The 19,164-nt window shown below is 37.0% G+C and overlaps 1 pseudogene; it reads left to right on the top strand.

The window, feature by feature from the left end:
* Positions 1 to 1,180: 1,180 nt before the first annotated feature.
* LOC136379003 (NADH dehydrogenase [ubiquinone] 1 beta subcomplex subunit 1 pseudogene) overlaps positions 1,181 to 19,164 on the top strand; it is a 29,536-nt pseudogene continuing 11,552 nt past the window's right edge.

Genomic DNA, 19,164 nt, shown 5'->3' with positions numbered 1-19,164 from the left:
TCTGTCTCTCTCTTTCTTCCTCTCTCTTCCCCTCCTGCAGTGATGGCTAGATTGGCTGGAGTGAGTTGGCCTCTGGCATTGAAGATGGCTCCATGGCCTCCACCTCAGGTGCTAAAAAAATAGCTCTGATTGCAATGGAGCAGCAGCCTTACATGGGCAGAGCATCGCCTTCTAGTGAGCTCGCCGGGTGGATCCCAGTCAGGGCACATGCGGGGGTCTGTCTCTGCCTCCCTTCCTCTCACTGAATAATAATAATAAAAAATACATACATGCATACATATATATGTATATAATGTGGATAAAATATAATAATTATGACAACACCAATAAATGTTAAAAGATAGGGTTTAAAGGACAGGGATCTGATACATAACTCTTTTTCCCTTTAGAAGAGGTAGTGAGTGAGAGTTACATCAGAAGGGATGGCAATGATAGTCTTGTATAACTGTTGAGTAAGCATCAATTATTTGCCTGATTCATTAGTTTACTTAAATAGGTACTGTACTTGTTGCTCATTGTGTTGGGTAGTGGGATATAAAGGTAAGTAAGAAATAGTTCTTGTCTTTAAGGAGTTTACTATCTTATGATGACATATAGACCATCACACAAATAACGCAGTGTTTTAAGAATAATCATGGATTGTATTAATTACAAAGAAGGGTATGTAATCTGGGAAGATTGATAAGTGAGGCAGGCCATATGGTGAAGGGTGGGTGAGAGGGTGGAGTCTTCCAGGCAGAGAGAGCAGGTAGTATAAGGGCAAGATGGTCCAAATGAGTTTGGGTAGGTTAGTTTGGCAAGAGATGAGCCTGAAGACAGACAGATCAGTGCCTCCAGGGCTGAGGATCATAGCCATTTATATGAGGGCTCTGGAGAAGAGGCTTGATGAAATTTACTTGTTAAGACAAACCCTCTGGCTAAGGTGTGGAGAGGACCAGTTAGGAGCCTATTGAAGAACAGGAAGGACATGACAAGGCCCTAACTAAGTAGAGGCAGTGGTTTGACAAGAAAGGAACAGCTCAGAGTATTGAAGGAACCAAGGGAAGAAGAACAGTCAACAGTGTCAAATGATGTAGAGAAAAGATGTTCCTTGGGTGTAGTAACAAAATGTTTCTGGTGGTTTTTGCTAGAGCAGTCTCAAGTGAATGGTTCACAAAGAAGCCAGGAAGGTTGTGACGTAATGGGGTGAGTGGAAAATAAATACACAGTGTAGCCTTTCACCCTTTCTACTACGGCCTGTGGTGATTTCCTCCTCTATTTCCAATCTCGGGGTAAGAACAAAGGATGTTTATTGGGCAATGAATGAAAACCCAGTACATTTTGTAAGTCTCACAATGACCCTATGATGCAAGGCCTACTCTCATTTTTATTTTGTAGGCAGAGAGTGGAGGGTTTGAGAGGTTTATTCGACAGTCCACAGCAGTAGCAGGCCTCTATAGTTCAAATCCAGGTTTTGATTCTAGAGCTTATGATCCAACCGTTTCCCTCTTCTGAAATTTAATCTTCATGCTTGCTCTCCTTTCCTCTTCTCCCAAGTTGGCTTGCAATCAAGAGCTAATAAATTTATTCTCATCAAAACCTAAGAAAAGGATAAATCTTAGTGTATTCTTTTTCCTGATGCATTTTTGAATGACCGTTGGGTGTGCTTATTATACATTGTTATTATGAAATAAACACAGAAAACTGAACACAAGCTGAGCGGACAGTTGGCTGAAGCTTTGCCGAACCTCCAGAAATTGCCTGTGTATCCTCTCCTGTCCTGTTCTCCTCTGAGAGGCAGCCACCAGCCCAACTTCTGTGGCATCATTTCCTTGCATTTCACTGTAGCTTTCCCATCTGAATTACCATCCTTAAACAAGAGAGTTTATTTAGCCTCCGTAGAATTATGTGTATTCTGCGTCTTGCTTCTTTTGTCTTGTGTGTGGCATTAGTATCTTCATTTTCAATGCTGCTTAAAATATCATTGTATGAATTTACAATGTTATTTATCTACTTTGTTGTTTAGGGATATATGGGTTCATTCCAGTTTTGAACAATTGGGACCAAAGTTGTCTCTTTTTTTGATTCAGTTAAAGGCAAGAAGCTCTAAGAATGCAATTTTAAGCATCTTTAAATATTTTAGGGAGTTGGGAGCCCTTTCTAATTCCCTTGAAATAACCCCCCACAGGTGGTTCCTGTGAGGTTCCTGATTTGCTTAGTCATGAGGCCAACCCTTGAGGACTGTGAGGAGCATTTCTAAATTAAAATGTTTGAAGAGATCAGGTGAACTGAAAAAACAAAGAAGCAGTTATTACAGATCTCCCATTTCCCCTGCTCTTCCACTTCATTGTTGCCATCTCAGCCCAGTGCCGTCAACTTGCCTATTTTCCTACATCAGTTCTTTGATCAGCAAAGTAGTTTCTTTTCCTTCCTCTGTACAAATCTTTTGATTATAGTAAACTCATTCTTTGAAGAACAAACATGGTAAAAATCTGAATGACTTGAATAATTTTAGCAACTATCTAAAGAACTGATTTTGCATGGGATAAAATGGTAACTATTTAATTTTTGTAAAGTGAATGATTGAAATGTAACACAACCAGTAATAAGATCATAGTGTGTCATATATTTAATAACAACAGAGAGGATAGACACATTGTTGTATAGTGGTTCAGAGGGTAGGTCCAGGAGACAGACTGAGACCAGGTTCGAGCTCTGCCTTTAACCACCTGTGTCAACCGGGTGAATTTCTTAACCTTTCAGATTCAGCTCTTCTGAGCCATAAAATAAAGATAGTAAAAGTATTTATTTCATAGGACTGCTGTGAGTATCCAATAAGAAAATGTATAAGCACTTAACATAGGGCTTGCTTTAGTAAAGCTCAATAAATGTTAGTTATTGTTGATATATTTAGCTTGTCAAAAGGGCAGAATAACCAGAGCATTTATTAATAGAGAGACAATCATCTATTTATGTCATTGCTATTTATTCAATATTTAGTAGTCTCCACTGCTGTGGGGGAGGCTTGGACCATACAGAAGTAGTATTTGTGGAGATAGATAAGCAATTAGAAGATCATACACAAGCTGCAACATTTTGGCAAAATAAGCTTTTCATATTTTCCTACTCAAAGTAAATATATAAATAATGAGACACTTGGACATTTCCAATACTTAAAATTCATATTGAAAAACCAGTTGTGAAATTCCTGTAAGAGCCGTTTGAGTAAATATACACATATTCCAGTTTGTTTTTTTTTTGTCTTTAAATCAGTCTCCTTCTCCACTGCTTCTATTGTAATTTGAAGAAAATTTTATTTTACAGGTTGGCTTGAGAGATTGTTCCCAGATTCTCCATATAACGCTCAGTCTCTGGCCGACTCTCCCAGATCAGGAGAATCCACTAGATGGCGCCCGGACCTGCTGCTGCTTGTTGCCTCCGCTGGGCGCAGATCTGGGAACAGCTGTTGGTTTTCTAAGAATGGCCGCAGAGATCAATATGGTCCAGGCGAAGCAGCTTCCTTAACGTCTGCTCCGAAATGCTGTTAAGTCTGGTGCTCTTTCACACTGTTACTGTAATGGAATCACCAAATACTGGGCGATATGATGGTGTGATTTTGAGGACGAGAAAGCCTGCAGTTGTGCTCTATGAGATGTAGCCACAAGCAGGCACACAGGCACGCAGCAGCAGGTCACAGCCGGTTCACCGGCACGCGTGCTAGCGATTTAGAAGCCATTTAGAAGCTACACCGTAATGCCCATGTACTGACACGCTGCTACTCATGGGAAAGGGGAAAAAAAGACAAGAAGCTATCGAGATGGAGAGATTATTTTAATAGTTTTCACGTAGGCAGAAACATCTCTCGTTACTGTCAGACAGTTAAACACGGCTTGATATGCAAAACCGAGAGTATATTCTGATGTAGATTTCATAGAGTAGGAAGTGAGGTATTTTGTTATTCTTCTGAATAGCACTGGGCCATTTCCTTTATTTTGCATATGAAATACTGAAGTCTTTGTAAAATTATTTTATACTTTGTTAATGTTCTTCTACAAAGGGACAGATCTTTTCTTCTCAAGTCTAAGTAGTGGATAATGACTTTGGCAGCATTTCCCTGCCCTTCTCAAGTTTATGGAAGCCCATTTCTCATCATTAGGCTGAAGATGCAGATGAGAAAGGATGAGCCTTATTCTGGAGCTTGTCACATCAGTGTTGCTTCTTAGGTGATTAAAAAGAAGCAGCTGGATCTTGGAGAAAACGTCTGACAAAAGGTAATGGAAACTCAGTAACGGATGAAAAGCAGTGATAGGTTAGGCATAACCGCTGGACAGCCCTCTCTACTAAGTACATTTGTGCATTTCAGCTCAGGAGCAAAAATGAGACTGTTGTTCCGAGGCCCTTACAAAACCTGACCTGTGGTGGCCCCACAAACTAAGGTTTATTTGAGGCTCCCTGGAGGTGTTTTCTGCAGTTTAGTTCAGGAACTCAGAGCCAGCCAAATGCTAAATGCAGCTGTTAGTTGGCAGGTTCAAGGGTATGGCGCTTCTTTAATTAAAAATCAGGCTCATTTCAATTTGGTCAAAATAGATTTACTTAAACTTCTTGTGGAATAAAACAGTATTCCTATTTCCTTTTCTCATCCTTGCACGATACTCTCAGTACCATTCCCATCCTCAGTTATCATAATAACGCAAGGGTTTGATAAGAAATTCTGAAAATCACTCCAGGGTTATAATTTTGGTTCAAGGATATACAGTAGTTTGACATAAACATTGTGAGGAGGAAAACCACAATTTGCGGTGTATGGAAACTGTATAGTATCACAGAGCCATTTCTTAAAAATGTTTTAGTTAATAATTTTGATTAGACAAGTGGGCATGATAGTCAATTCTGGAAAGTATTTTTGCTTGGTGTTCAGCTGGTTTGTTTGCTGTTTTGAAGGAGGAAAATTGATAAGCAATGTAATCCACATGTAAGGTAGTATTTTTTTCTAAAATAAAACATTTATTGTATGCTTTAAAATATGTATTTTATATGCAACTAAGAAAAAAATGATTTCTGATACGTTACTAATAAAAATCCTAGAAGTGACAGAAAGAATGGCCGAAAAACAGATTATGATTAACCATATAAATCTCTAGAAGTAATATACTTTCCACCTCTGGGTGCCACTGTTCAACTGCTTCTTGTTTTTTACAACTGTTTAAAAGCCTGATGCTTCCTGTAGATGTAGTCTTAAAAGAATCTGTTAAAGAGATATTTCCTCTGTCTGTAGTTATCTGCTAAATAACTTTTTGGCACATGGATGTAAATTCAGTATGGTTGTGATTTCCCATTTTAATTACCAAATGGTGGCCAAATAACAGTGAAGATTGTTTATATGGGCGGTTGGCCAGGTTAAAAGCTTGATTTCACCTCCTGTGGAAACGAATTCTTGTACTTACCTTTTTTGGCGGGCATTTAACCAGAAAAAGCCATTAAACACAGGGGAGTTTTAGTTTAAGTTTGTTGTCATTTGTAGACATGACTTTAATTCTGCAAAAACTTCAATAGAAATAAATTTTATAAAAGAAAAATAATGGATAAACATTGGGAAAATTAATTAAAATAGAATTTAAGACTAACTTTGAGATATTTTCCCGCTTATTTTCAAAGCTTAACTACTTCCGTATTTCCATTAAAAAACCCTACAGAAATCTTTCTATATATTTTCAGCATTTTAAAATTCTCAGATGTGATTGTTTTTTTTGTGTGTGATTGTTTTAATAACAAAGAATAATAACCATATTTGTCATTTTATAAAATATATGAGTAATCTTTTCTTTTTATTAACTAGGAAGTGAGTTGATATTCTGTACCATAAAACGAATGCACGTTTGCTTGGGTTTTATATCTTCAATTATTTATCTTAAACTTGGGGTTCATCTGAAATGCCAGAAGAAGGGGTTATAATGCCAAAGTTAATTTTGTTTTGTCATATACAAAGTAGTTAATCTAAAAATTATTGATTGATATTCTCCCTCTTTTAACTCTTTTAGGACTCAATATTTAAAGCAAAACTAATTTATCTAGGTGTCCTACAGCACAAAATTAATTCTACTGGGACTGGTCCAGGCCAAGCCTCATTATAAAACAGTTCCTCTGGCTGAACTAGCTTAAGCCTGATTCTTTCTGGGAGACTTTTTCGAAATTACTCACAACACAGAACTTAACCCTTGAGATACTACAGGATTGACTTTCAATATTACAGTTAATTAGGCCATTTGGTGGTATCAGGGATACATTACAATGAAAATATATCTTACCTATGACGGTGCTGCCTGGAACTTTTAAATGAAGCAATTGTAAGTGTGTATATTGGAAGGATTTTAGTTTTGTGATTTATATACCAGAGTTGAGGTGTGCATTTAAAAATCCTTTCCCTTGCTCCAATCTGTGTCATCATAAGCATGTTGCGGACCCTGCCTTTGTTTTTATTTATATATAAGTGCTAATGAATTTACCTCTTTGCCTGGGTGGCCATATAGTTGTTGAGGTCACCAGCACTGGTGACTGACATTCTTTGCTCATTGGTGACTAAATTAATTTGTTATTTTGATGTTTTTGTAAAGAGAGCCCAAGAATGTTATTGTTAAACATTTATTTGTTGACGATTCAAAAGTAGTTTAACATCATTTACACTTTCCTCTGTGAATGTATATGTGTGTGTGGTATTCTCCTATTCTCCTCCACCCCCCCCCCCCCGCAAATAATCACAGTTTTATTCTACTATGTGGCTTTCTCATAATTCTTATAATATCTACGCACAATATTATTGGAGAATGGATTTTTAAAAATGTCAATTTTTATGTTAGCTTTGTGCCTGTTGTGTAGCTGTGCGTAAGGATTTTCCACCAGAGGATCTCCTGCATTTTAAGGTTCTTTGCTCATGGTGGGCATCTCATCAAATTTTTTCATTAAAGTCGTTTTTTCCGAAGTGCCTCATTTTCTGTTAGAATGTTACTAAATTTGCACTAGATAAATGTGTATTTCTGTGGCTGGTGGAAATATTTATTTGGTGGTAGTGGGAAGGCATCGTACCTAATCTACCAGTGAGGTCTTCCACATAGAATCATATAGTGGTAAATTTGAGTGCAGTTAGGTGTCTATGATGGAAAATCAATAGTTTAGTCTTTACTTGATCGCTTGATCTACATGCTAATAAACCAAAGCCTTTCTTCCCCTCACATCAAGACCTGACAGATTTTCATTAAATTAGTAAGTTGACTTGTTTCCTCATTCTCAGGTAGATGTACCAACAGAAAGTGTTGCAATTATGTTGTGAAACCTAATTCATCGATTTAAACTCATCTTATCTGAAATGCAATAACAATTGTTAAGTTTTCCTAATCTAAAAATAACCCAAATCAATTTTTCTGGGCTTTCATTAAACCACATTAATTAACAGGATTAATAAATAAGCACTTAGATTCAGTGATGCTTGATAAGGTCATCCTATTGGTTTATGTAAAACTAAATTGTAAAAATTACCCAATTAGGTCCTATTGTTTAAAATAAAGTAGATTTTTAAAAAAGCTTTGTAAAAGCATAGATTAGCTAGTGAATTTAATTTCTCCATGAAATAATAGTTTTAATTGCAACTGTTGCCTTGTGAAACTGGATTCTCAATCTATAAGGTGCTTCTCTTATCCGTTATAAAAGATATTTAAACAGCATAGCGCTTCCTTCACTCCATATTCTTGTTAGGCTAGGTGTACTTAGAAAGAATATTGCTCTACACTTTGTGGACAGTTCATAAACATTAATTTTATTAACAGGTTAATTATAATCTCCAAATAGATAAAGATTTCTTTTAGTTTGAATCCTTTCACAATAAATAACAGGGTCCAGGAAACTCTGGAAAGGTTCATGGTTTTCCACAAGAAAGTGTGCTTAGAGCTTAGAAGGGAACATTTTACAATTTTTTTCCTGCATCTTCCTTCTTTAGATATCAGTACTACCAATCAAAAGTGGAAAGAAAAACCCTGAAAAAAGAATGCCCCCTCCCCAGTTTTTAATTTATTTTTTAGTTTCAGTTGGAAAATCCCCACTGAATGAGTTACTTTGTAAAAAAAAAAAAAAATTAAATGTATCCTGGGAACATGTCATCCAGGATTCTGGAATGAGAACTTCAAACGAAGTTGGTAAGGGAGTCAAATGCGTAAGTGGAAACTTTGAGGAAACTGGCAATGAGAGACTGGAAACTGGGCAGTCGTTTACGTTTTACTCCACCCCCCTCAGCATGTGCAGTACAAAGCCAGGAGCTGGCAGGGCCGTGAGTCAGAATCCTCCTCTCAGGAACTGAGCGCAGAGAGATTCCCAGCATCTGTTTCCTCAACTATCACCCAGAGGATATCGGTGGTAAATCACAGGGAATAAAAATAGCCTTAGAAGTCTAGTTCCAAACAAATGAGACACGGTGGATATTTGGCAGAGTGTGGAGTCTCTTCTCTCCAAATTCTTCATTAGCTAATTAATAACTGTATTATTATTTTTACATTAATTCGTTAACATTGCTTAAAATGTTGAGCAAAATCTTGATACCTTTATTGGTCTGAATTGAACTGTTACCTAACTTATACGGTGCTAGATATTAAAATTTGAACCATGTAGTTTAGTCTGTAATCAATCATCACAAATATTAAATCTTTGCTTCAGAAATGAAAACAAAAACCACATGTATTTCTGAAATAAAAGAAACAACTCTGCCAGTTTTTTAGCATTATGTCCATTGCCAGTAGACTGCTAAGATCTCTCCACATTTTGGCTGCAGGAAATTTTATGGCTAAAAATCTTATAGTTTAAGACAATTTAAGATCCTTTAAGGTTATATTTCACATATAAGAAAGTATTTCTTAGGTCTGGCTAGAATTGTTGTAATTTGATATTAAGTTATAGTTTCAGATTTTTAACAAAAACAGCTGATTTAATAAATAAGATTAGCAAGTGGTGAAAAGTTCAAAGCATTTAATGGTATTGATCTACTAAATTAGTATTGACATTTTTTAGTGGCTATCTTAAATATACATTATTATCATAAAAGAATTTGTCCAATTAAGCCTTCCCTTTTGGAAAATGCCCACTCTGACCTTGTTCTACTCAGCGTAAAAGATGACAAGGTCTCTGGTCTTATTTAAATTTGTTGCTAAATCAGTAAGTTTGGGGGACCCTTTTATTGCTCTTTGGAAAAGAAACAAACCTAAAACCCAAAAGTTTTTTATGGTGAGAAATGGGTTATTAGAATGGTTATGTATTGCAAATAAAAAACAATGACCAAAAAATAGAACAATAAATATTCAATAACTAGATCAGAAGAATCAACCAAGAGTTGGGGTGTATTCTTACTCTTTCTTACTACAACCATATATTACTGTGTAGACTGAACATTAAATACAAAGCTCATGCATTTCAAACTGACATAATTATGTTGTATTTAATACCACATTTTATTTAGAACATTCTGAATGAATAAACAAGCAGCTAATTTTAAAAATCTATGCAAATGAAGAAATGAGTAAAAGATTTTCCAGAAATCTACATCCTATATATCCACAGTATAATTTTTGTTCTGGTGATATAGATCTTGATGATGCCTTGAACATAAATACCATAAAAATAAAATTGAGTTTTGCATTTTTACCTTAATTGTGCTATACTTCTGATGATGGCTGATTACTCATATTTATCATGAGATTGTGGAGTCCTGGCTTGGAAGGGGCTCCTTGAAAGCCAGCTCCTTCATTCACTGGGACTCATGTAACCTTTGTCACTGGAGCTGAGTAGCTAGCTCTTTTGTGAAAGCATTCAGTGGAATGTATTTTAGTTTTGTTGATGCTATTATCCATTACAATATTTAATGGTCTATTTCCCTAATCTAGGCTGCAGACTCAGCCATTTTGGGACATTTTTAGTAGAAAAAGACACATACTTTGTATAAGATAACTTCAGAAGTTGAGTATTGTTGCTAATACATCCCCAGGTTTCTTTTCCATAAACTGAATAATCTAGTTCTATAAACTGAATAATCCAATTCTCGTTTATTAACCCTCCAGCTCTTCTAAGTTCTCCTCTGAATGGTAAATAAAATATTCATATCCATCTTTAAATACAAAGCACTCAAGGGGGGAGTTGAACGCTTTCATGGAGTATCCTGAGGAAGATGAGAGGATGATCTCATTGATTCTTAAGGATTTATTGAAAGCCCCTCTTGCCTGACTGCAAGGTGCTGGGACTACAGCAAGGGGAAAAAACCAAAACAAAACAAGAAAACCTTGATGGAGAGAAAGACTTGCCAACAAACAATGACAATTCAACGTGATAGTGCTGCATAGTATGGCTGTGTATGACGTCCATTTGTATATCATAGTCCTAATTCTGGTTCTTTTGTCAGAACCGTATTTTAAACTGCTAATGTAATTGCCCATTGGAAGTCAAATTTTATCCAAATAATTTCCAATCCTTTGTCTCTCACAGTCCAGGTATACTTGGAGCATAATTTTTATGCTGTTTAATACTGAATTTTGTTTCTGTTGATTTATACAATTTCATCTTAAATTGTTATTTCACTTTCTGAATACCCATTTTCTTTTTTGGCATCTCTGTCTGCTGTTTAGTGTGATGTTGCAATCCCCATTTCTGACCTCCTAAATTTGAATGTTTTCGTTACTGCTCCTCAGCCAGGCTGTAGTTAGCTAATGAACAGTTGTCTGCTCCTGGTCATATTTTACCAACATGTCTTATAGGACAGGATCAAAAGGCTTCCTAAAGTCAAGCTAGGTTTCATCAATTTATTTTCTGTGACCTACCAGGCCTGCCACTTTGCTTTGTAAAAAGATGACTGTATATTACCAAGACAGCAAAATTCTTTGTGAAGTCACCTTGGTTATTCATGGTTGTATAATTGCAAACACCCTCAAGAGTTCTGGTTATTTTGGTCCCTTTTTAAGTCTTTAAGCATCTACTCAGTTCTCTGAACGTTATACTAAAGCAGAGATAATAATTTTGTACTCTCGTTCAGTGTTGTCAGATGGGAAAAATCAGAGCCAGCTCTAGGGGAAAGGGGGCAGGTTCTTGCATCCTGGTCACTGTCTGCCCCGTGGCAGCATTAGTGTTTCCACAGTCCAGCACTGATCATGGCACAGTGCAAGCTTTTGTTTGGTTACCATAGCAAGTTTTCCGCACTTACTGATTTGTAATACACCATTCAGGTTCATTGTAGTAAAACATGACCAGATAGATAACAAAATGATGAAAAACACAAAAACCCCCAAACCACTTGTAATTCCCCTATTTAGAGATTAGTGTTGTTAACATTTAAGTATACAGATTTCTGAAGTGTATGCCTGTGTATGGAAAGCATGTACATTAAATACATTTTATTTTGCAACTTTTTTTGTGTCATGTAGTATTATATCGAGTTCATTTTTCAAAGGTAATGCACATCATCTAACCACATAAATTCAACTTTTCAATATCAGGTCTCAGCTGTGTCCTTTTTATTGATTCACAACATTTCCTGAGTAAAAAGAAACCTCCCTTTCACACACATGAGTCTTATCTCTTTTAACTTTAAGTAGATGCCTTTATATTTTAGTAACTAAGGTCTCTGAGAGTATGATCTATTTGTGATTTATTCTTATGTCCCTTACGTTTTAGCTGCATAACAAATACTTATTGAATAAATAAATAAAACTTTAGCAATGGAAATGAAAATGCTGAACCTTTTTGTTTTGGGCTTAGTTCTGCCTCTGATTTTAGTTGGTAACTCAGTTTACCCAGGGACTTAAGAAAAATATAATAATTTCTTATCTGGTATGAAGTATGCCGCAGAAGGCAATGTATCACAAAATCGAAAACAATCTCTTAATATTAACTTTTTTGGATAAAGTTCTTTTTGATGAACTACAAACTTTATTCCTTTTTTTTTTTAAAAAAAAATGAAATAAATTAGGGTAAACATTTAGGAAATACAAAAAGGAAAAGAATCCAATCAATTATTCTATCCAGAAATAAACTACATTATTTTTTTACAGAGACAGAGAGAGAGTCAGCGAGAGGAACAGACAGGGACAGACAGACAGGAATGGAAAGATGAGAAGCATCAATAATTAGTTTTTCATTGCGCATTGTGACACCTTAGTTGTTCATTGATTGCTTTCTCATATGTGCCTTGACTATGGGCCTTCAGCAAACGGAGTAACCCCTTGCTCGAGCCAGCGACCTTGGGTCCAAGCTGGTAAGCTTTTGTTCAAACCAGATGAGCCCATGCTCAAGCTGGCGACCTCGGGGTCTCAAACCTGGGTCCTCCGCATCCCAGTCCAACGCTCTATCTACTGCGCCACTGCCTGGTCAGTCTAAACCATATTATTTTGATATATACTTCCAACTTTGTATGTGAAATATGATTTTCACTTAGATTTTTATCAAAATAGGATCATAATAAATTACTGTTTATAACTTTTTTCTCAATACTGTATATTGAGCATTTGAGTTGCTATCTACTTTATACCATGTACATTACAAACAACATTGTAATGAATACCTTGTTCATACATCTTTGGGTACTCGTCAAAGAAAGGTTTTAAATGATTAAAAGTTAGGTAAGCTTGTATCCCCTTTTCTGTCCATCCCAAAATTAAAATCAAATAAATGATATTTGAGTTTCTTCAGTGTATGACAGGCCTAAGATTTAAAAAAAATTACCACCCTCATTGTGCTACCCCAGTTGATGACAATGGAATTACTTTCTGTTTCAAATTGATCCTAGAAGACTTGTTTAGTTTCATTTTGTCTTTTGGGGCATAAGAAGTGGACTTCTTTCTTAGACTTAGTCATATCAGTAAAAGAAATAAGAATCTAAATGTTCACATTTCCTAAAAGAAGTTGATACCTAGTTAAATCTTTCCGTAATTTCATAAAACTAAACTGTATTCTTTCTGAAATATATATTTATATTATTTTATTTAATCCTCACAAAACTAATGAAGTATATGTCATTATTATTCTATTTTATAGTTGAGAACAAGAAGCTATAGAGGATAATCTGCTTGGTCAATTTCTCAGAATAAAAAGTGGTAAAACCAGAATTTAAACCCTATCTAATTCTAGAGTGTGAGCTCTTAACCACATTATGTTGTATGTATCTTTTTTTGTGTGTGTGACAGAGACAGAGACAGAGAGAGGGACAGATAGGGACAGACAGACAGGAAGAGAGAGATGAGAAGCATCAGTTCTTTGTTGTGGCACCTTAGTTGTTCACTGATTGCATTCTCATATATGCCCTGATATGGGGGGGAGCTACAGCAAAGTGAGTGACCCTTTGCTCAAGCCAGCCTTCAAGCCAGCGACCTTTGGGCTCAAGCCAGCGACCATGGGATCTATGATCCCACGCTCAAGCCAGCAACCCCACGCTCAGGCTGGTGACCCTGCGCTCAAGCCGGTGACCTTGAGGTTTTGAACCTGGGTCCTCTGCATCCCGATCTGATGCTCTATCCATTGTGCCACCATCTGGTCAGGCTTTATGTATCTTTTTTCAACAGAAGGGTAGGACTGTATAATTTTCATGGTCCCTTCTCTCTGTAACTCATATGAAATTCTAACTTTTAAGTATCTTTGTGAAAATGAACTGGCTTCTGGATGACTTATATATCCCCAAACATTCAACTATCTGCCTTTTAAAACTTAAATTTTTTTTTTTATTAATTGATTGATTTTAGAGAGAGAGAGAGAGAGAGAGAGGATGAGATAGAGAGAAATATCTATGTATTGTTCCATTTATTTATTGTTTTTTTTATTCATTTTAGAGAGGAGGGAGAGACAGAGAGAAAGAGAGAGAGAGAGAGAGAGAGAGAGGAGAGACAGAGAGAGAAGGGGGGGAGGAACTGGAAGCATCAACTCCCATATGTGCCTTGACCAGGCAAGCCCAGCGTTTCGAACTGGCGACCCAGCATTTCCAGGTCGACGCTTTATCCACTACGCCACCACAGGTAAGGCTGTTCCATTTATTTATGCATTCATTGGTTGATCCTTGCTTCTGCCCTGACTGGGGACCAAACCCACAGCCTCAGTGTACCTGGATGACACCAACTGAGCTACCCAACCAGGGCTAAAACTTTCTTTTTTTAAAGATTTTATTCATTTCAGAGAGAGGAGAGAGAGAGAGAGAGAAAGGGGAGAGGAGTAGGAAGCATCAACTCCCATATGTGCCTTGAACAGGCAAACTCAGGGTTTCAAACCAGTGACTTCAGCATTCCAGGTCCACTTTATCTACTGCACCACTACAGATCAGACTAAAACTTTTATTTTTTAGCGAGACAGAGAGAGAGAGATAGAAAAAGAAAGAGTGAGAGAGAGATGGATGAGAAGCATCAGCTTGTAGTTGTTACTTTAGTTGTTCATTGGTTGCTTCTCATACGTGCCTTAACCAGTCAAGTCAGTGACCCCTTGCTCAAGCCAGTGAAGTTTGGGCTCAAGCCAGCTATCATGGGATCATGTCAATAATCCCATGCTCAAGCTGGTGACCCTGCGCTCAAGCTGGCAACCTTGAGGGTTTTAAACTTGGGACCTTAGTGTCCCAGGTGGATGCTCTATCCATTGTGCCACCGCCAGTCAGGCAGGGGCTAAGACATTTTAATCTAGCTTCTTTACAGTCTGTGTTCCCAGCCTTTGTGTTTTGACATTAGTTAGGTTTAAGTAAAGAAATCAGAAACAGCAGATGTTCACTGGGAAGTATCATAGTTACACCTCTTGAAAGAAAATTACGTTTGTTAGTGGGTAAGAACTTTAAAAATCAGGATTGCAGTGTTGATCCATTTCAATGGCATGTACCATGCCATATTTTTAAAAAGCTCAGCCCTCTGATTTGTGTAGAGGAAGCACTGACCTAACATTTTACATCTTGGGAGTGGATGAGAAAAGGGAAAGTTGCTACCATTTTTGCTTAAAATAAATCAGTGTTAATTAGAGATTGTGCTATTTTACAACTGGGAGCTAGAGAATAAAGAGAGATCATTATTTTTATTTTAAATCAATTAAGGCTAGTAATTGAGGTGTGGTCCTATCCAAAGCATGAGGGAAATAGATTGCTTTTTTGTTTAGTCAGGTAACACTGAATAACATTAAGTTTGGTTGATGAGAGAATTTCCCCATAAATATCCTGCCAAGAAGAAGTGGCCCAGGTTGTGATGTCTTCGAATTTTTAAAAAATTAAGAAATTGACAAATGGTTTTATCATGGTTTTAGTAAAAACTTAGTAAAATCATTGGATTAGCAGAAATAAATCTATAGGCACATCCTGGATTTTCACACAGCTCTGTGGGGTAGTGAGGTCAGGATGGTGTGTCTGGTGTCCAGGACTCACGTCCTCTAATGGTTGTATAGTTGTGTAGTTGTTGGCATCATCTGTTACAGCACCAAAGAATGATCTGCAAGGAAGATGACAGAAGAAAGAGGTAGGAGGCAAGAAGGGAAGAAAAGAATCATGGTTAATCAATACAATCTACAGAGGAAGGTAAAAGACATCTGAGCCTTAGGCCCGAGAGTCAAGGTAAACTCAACTCTTACAAAAGGCCTTGTGGGACCTTCTGGCTGTCAGAGGGGAGGGGGCTAGGTGAAAGAAGGTGAAAGGATTAAAGAGCCAACAAGGCCTCTCTGCTGTATAGGTCTCATATGAACCTATGTGAACCTTGCTTGGGTCAGCAAACTGAGGGCTCCAGAGAGCCAGTGCACAGGAGGAGGAGTTGCGGTGTCGGAGAACTGAGGGATGGGAAATGGGCCAGATGGATCCTAATGCCATTGCTGTGATTGCTGGCTGTGTCCTGGGTGAGCCTCTTACCCATTCTGTGCTTAGCTTCCTCTTATATAAAACAAGGGGTTTGATCTCAGATTCTGAAACAATGATCTCTGAGGTAATCCCCAAATTCTGGGCTTCCTGGTCTCAGCTAGCCCAGGGTTCCCAGTACTGCAAGCTTTGCGTGGTCCAGATGACCACAGTGGCTAAAAAAACCTTTGTGAGAAAACAAGATAGAAGGTGACAGAGGACAATCTGACTTTGGGTGGTGGGTATGCAACATAATTGAACGACAAGATAACCTGGACTTGTTATCTTTGAATATATGTATCCTGATTTATTGATGTCACCCCATTAAAAAAATAAAATTATATTTAAAAAAAAAAAAAAACCTTTGTGATGAGGCTTATGCTTATGTCACTGTGATGCTCAAAGGGAAGGGAAGAAATCGACATCAATACTGAGGTTTTCTTTTTCTTTTGGAATTCTTATTTTAAAATTGAATTTATTGGAGTGATGTTGGTTCGCAATACCATACTGGTATCAAGTGTACAACCCTACAAAACATCATTTGCACACTGCATCATGCACCCATCACCCCAAGCAAAGTCTTTCCATCCCCATTTATTCCTCCTTTGCCCACCTCTACCTACCTTCACCCCCCTTCCCTCTGGCTATCACCACACTGTTGTTTCTGTCTTTGTATTATATATATGTATATATATATATTTATTCATTTTAGAGGAGAGAGAGAGAGAGAAAGGGGGGAGGAGCAGGAAGCATCAACTCCCATATGTGCCTTGACCAGGCAAGCCCAGGGTTTTGAACCGGTGACCTCAGCATTTCCAGGTCGACGCTTTATCCACTGCGCCACCACAGGTCAGGCTATTTTTTTATTTCTTTGTTTGTTTGTTTAATCCTTTCACCTTCTTTCATCTAGACCCCTCCCCCCTGACAGCTGTCAGTCTGTTCCATGTGTCCATGCCTTTGTTTTTATTTTGTTTATCATTTTATTTTGTTAATTAGATCGCACATATAAGTGGGTCATATGGTATTTGTCTTTCTCCAACTGATTTATTTCACTTAGCATAATAATCTCCAGGTCTATCCATGTTGTTGCAAAAGGTAAGATTTCCTTCATAAATGGCTGAGTAGTATTGTATGGTGAAGAAACCTGAAACATGAATTCGAAAGAATATATGCAACCTTATGTTCATTGTGATGTCATTTACAATAGCCAAGATCTGGAAACAATCCAAATGCCTATCAGTAGATGAGTACATAAAAAAGCCGTGGTACATTTACACAATGGTATGCTGTTCTTTTTTAAAGCTTATTTTGATATGTTGGTACATTTTATTCTTTCTTAAAGTCTTAAACTGCTCTGTGTATATATAAGCAGTACATAGTCCCTGTGAACTTCAGTAGAAAGGAATGCTATTATTTAATATTTGAGGTTGACCAGACATTCTGGTAAAAAGGAGTTACTTTTGTTCTTGATCTAGTTTGGGAGTTATTAAGAAACAAAGAAAGTTATGCTAACATGATCAGCAGGAAACTACCTATAAATGCCTTGATATTTGGGTTTATGAAATAGGATTCTTAGCCATTTATTTACCCTTATTCTTTACCCTTTCACCATTGGAAGTAAAGTATTTATAGTTCTCAGAAAATAGTATCCTTTCTAAAACAAAATGATAAATTATTTAAGAATTTAAAATTTAAGTTATTTAAAAACAAACCATGCTAATGTAATATCTAACAATTCTATTGAAGAAATGCTTTCTTATTTGAGAAATTTGTAAAACAAGTCTTCAAATCAAGTGTATGGTAACCACCTGTTGCTTTACTTGCTTATCTAAAAATGGCTAATTAATCTTTTGTTTTTGAACTAGTATGGATCCAGAAATACTCCTTATGAAAAATTCTGGCTTTGCCTGCAGGTACTCCTTGGTCCAACTCTGCAAAGTTCCTATGGCCAGAATTTTGTTTAGACTCCTCAGTGTTCAAGAAAGGTACTGATTTTACCATCAGCTCATTTGATCACTAATGCCTATAGATTCAGATCAACCACCAATCAGGAATATTTGTATTTCGGGTCACTGCTCAGAAGTACCTGTTGTTTAACTCACCAGTTTAAAGCAGGAGTTGGCCAACCTTTTCTACAAATGGTCAGATAAAAAATATTTTTGTCTTTTTCAGTCTTGATGGTCTCTGTTGCAACAATTCAACTCTGCTGTTGTGTAGCAGTGCAAAAGCAGCCCTACATATAAATAAATGAGTGGTTTGTTTCAATAAAACTTTATTTATGGATATTGAAATCTGAATTTCATATACCTTTCATATGTTGCAAAACATTATTCTACTTGACTTTTTTTGTTCAACCACTAAAAAATGGAAACATCATTCTTACCTCGTGGATTACATGGAAATCGGCAGAGAAGTAGATTTGGCCTATAATTTGCTGAACTCTGAGTTTGGAAAACAGAAGTTATAAAGAAATGTTTGAAAGATATAACTGATAATTTGTGTCTGAGAGTGTTCTAAGGTCTAACCAGAAGAAGTGAGGTATTCTCTTTGCCAGGCCTGGCCTATAGCACCCCACCGGCTGCCCGCCACGCATGGTCCTGTGTTCTTTTCCCATATGTTGGAATATGGCAGGCTTTGAGATGGAAGGAGGCTAGTTCTCTCTCATTTTGGCTTTATAATAGAATAAAAGAAATAAACAGTTATTTCCAAATTTCCAAAATTTAGTATTCAACCACTGAGATTTTCGGGGGTTTCTGTTTCAGCAGCTGGTATTATCTTAACTAATACGTCGTTAATTCTTCCAGTTGCTTTTGGTTTGATTCTTATACTAAATTGAGCTCTCAAAGAGTTCATGCGTGGATGGACTTTTTTTTTTTTTTTTTGTCTTCTTCTCTCTTCCACATCTCCTTCTTCTCATGTTTAATTGGTAGGTAAGAGACTGGGATACTTTCCATGTTTTAATTGATTATGTTTGGTGGCCGCTAGCTTTCACTGAGAGATGTTGCAAGAAACAAGACACTACTGTTTTTACTGCAGAGATGTCAAGGAGGAAGCTGTCCCCAATACGAAGCCCACCTGAGGAACTCTTTTTTGAATTTAAGGAACTTGTATGTTTTCTTATCAACAAACAGAGTATGGTTGACTGTGCCTGATTGCATTCCCTTTTCCCTTTTCCCTTTGGTTGCCAAGAAGCTCAGAGCCACATTTTTGGCTCAACATTAATAACTTTGTAGGACCCTGTGGCCTACATATCTGCATTCTTAGTTTCCTCCTGGTCTTGACCTTCTATTCTGCTGTGTATTTTCCTTGTTCCTGATTTTCTTTTTTTG

The sequence above is a fragment of the Saccopteryx leptura genome, chromosome 7, assembly GCF_036850995.1.
Source record: "Saccopteryx leptura isolate mSacLep1 chromosome 7, mSacLep1_pri_phased_curated, whole genome shotgun sequence".
Taxonomy (NCBI): Eukaryota; Metazoa; Chordata; class Mammalia; order Chiroptera; family Emballonuridae; genus Saccopteryx; species Saccopteryx leptura.
The sequence above is the reverse complement of the archived record's forward strand: the minus strand, read 5'-3'. Positions and strand labels throughout refer to the sequence as shown.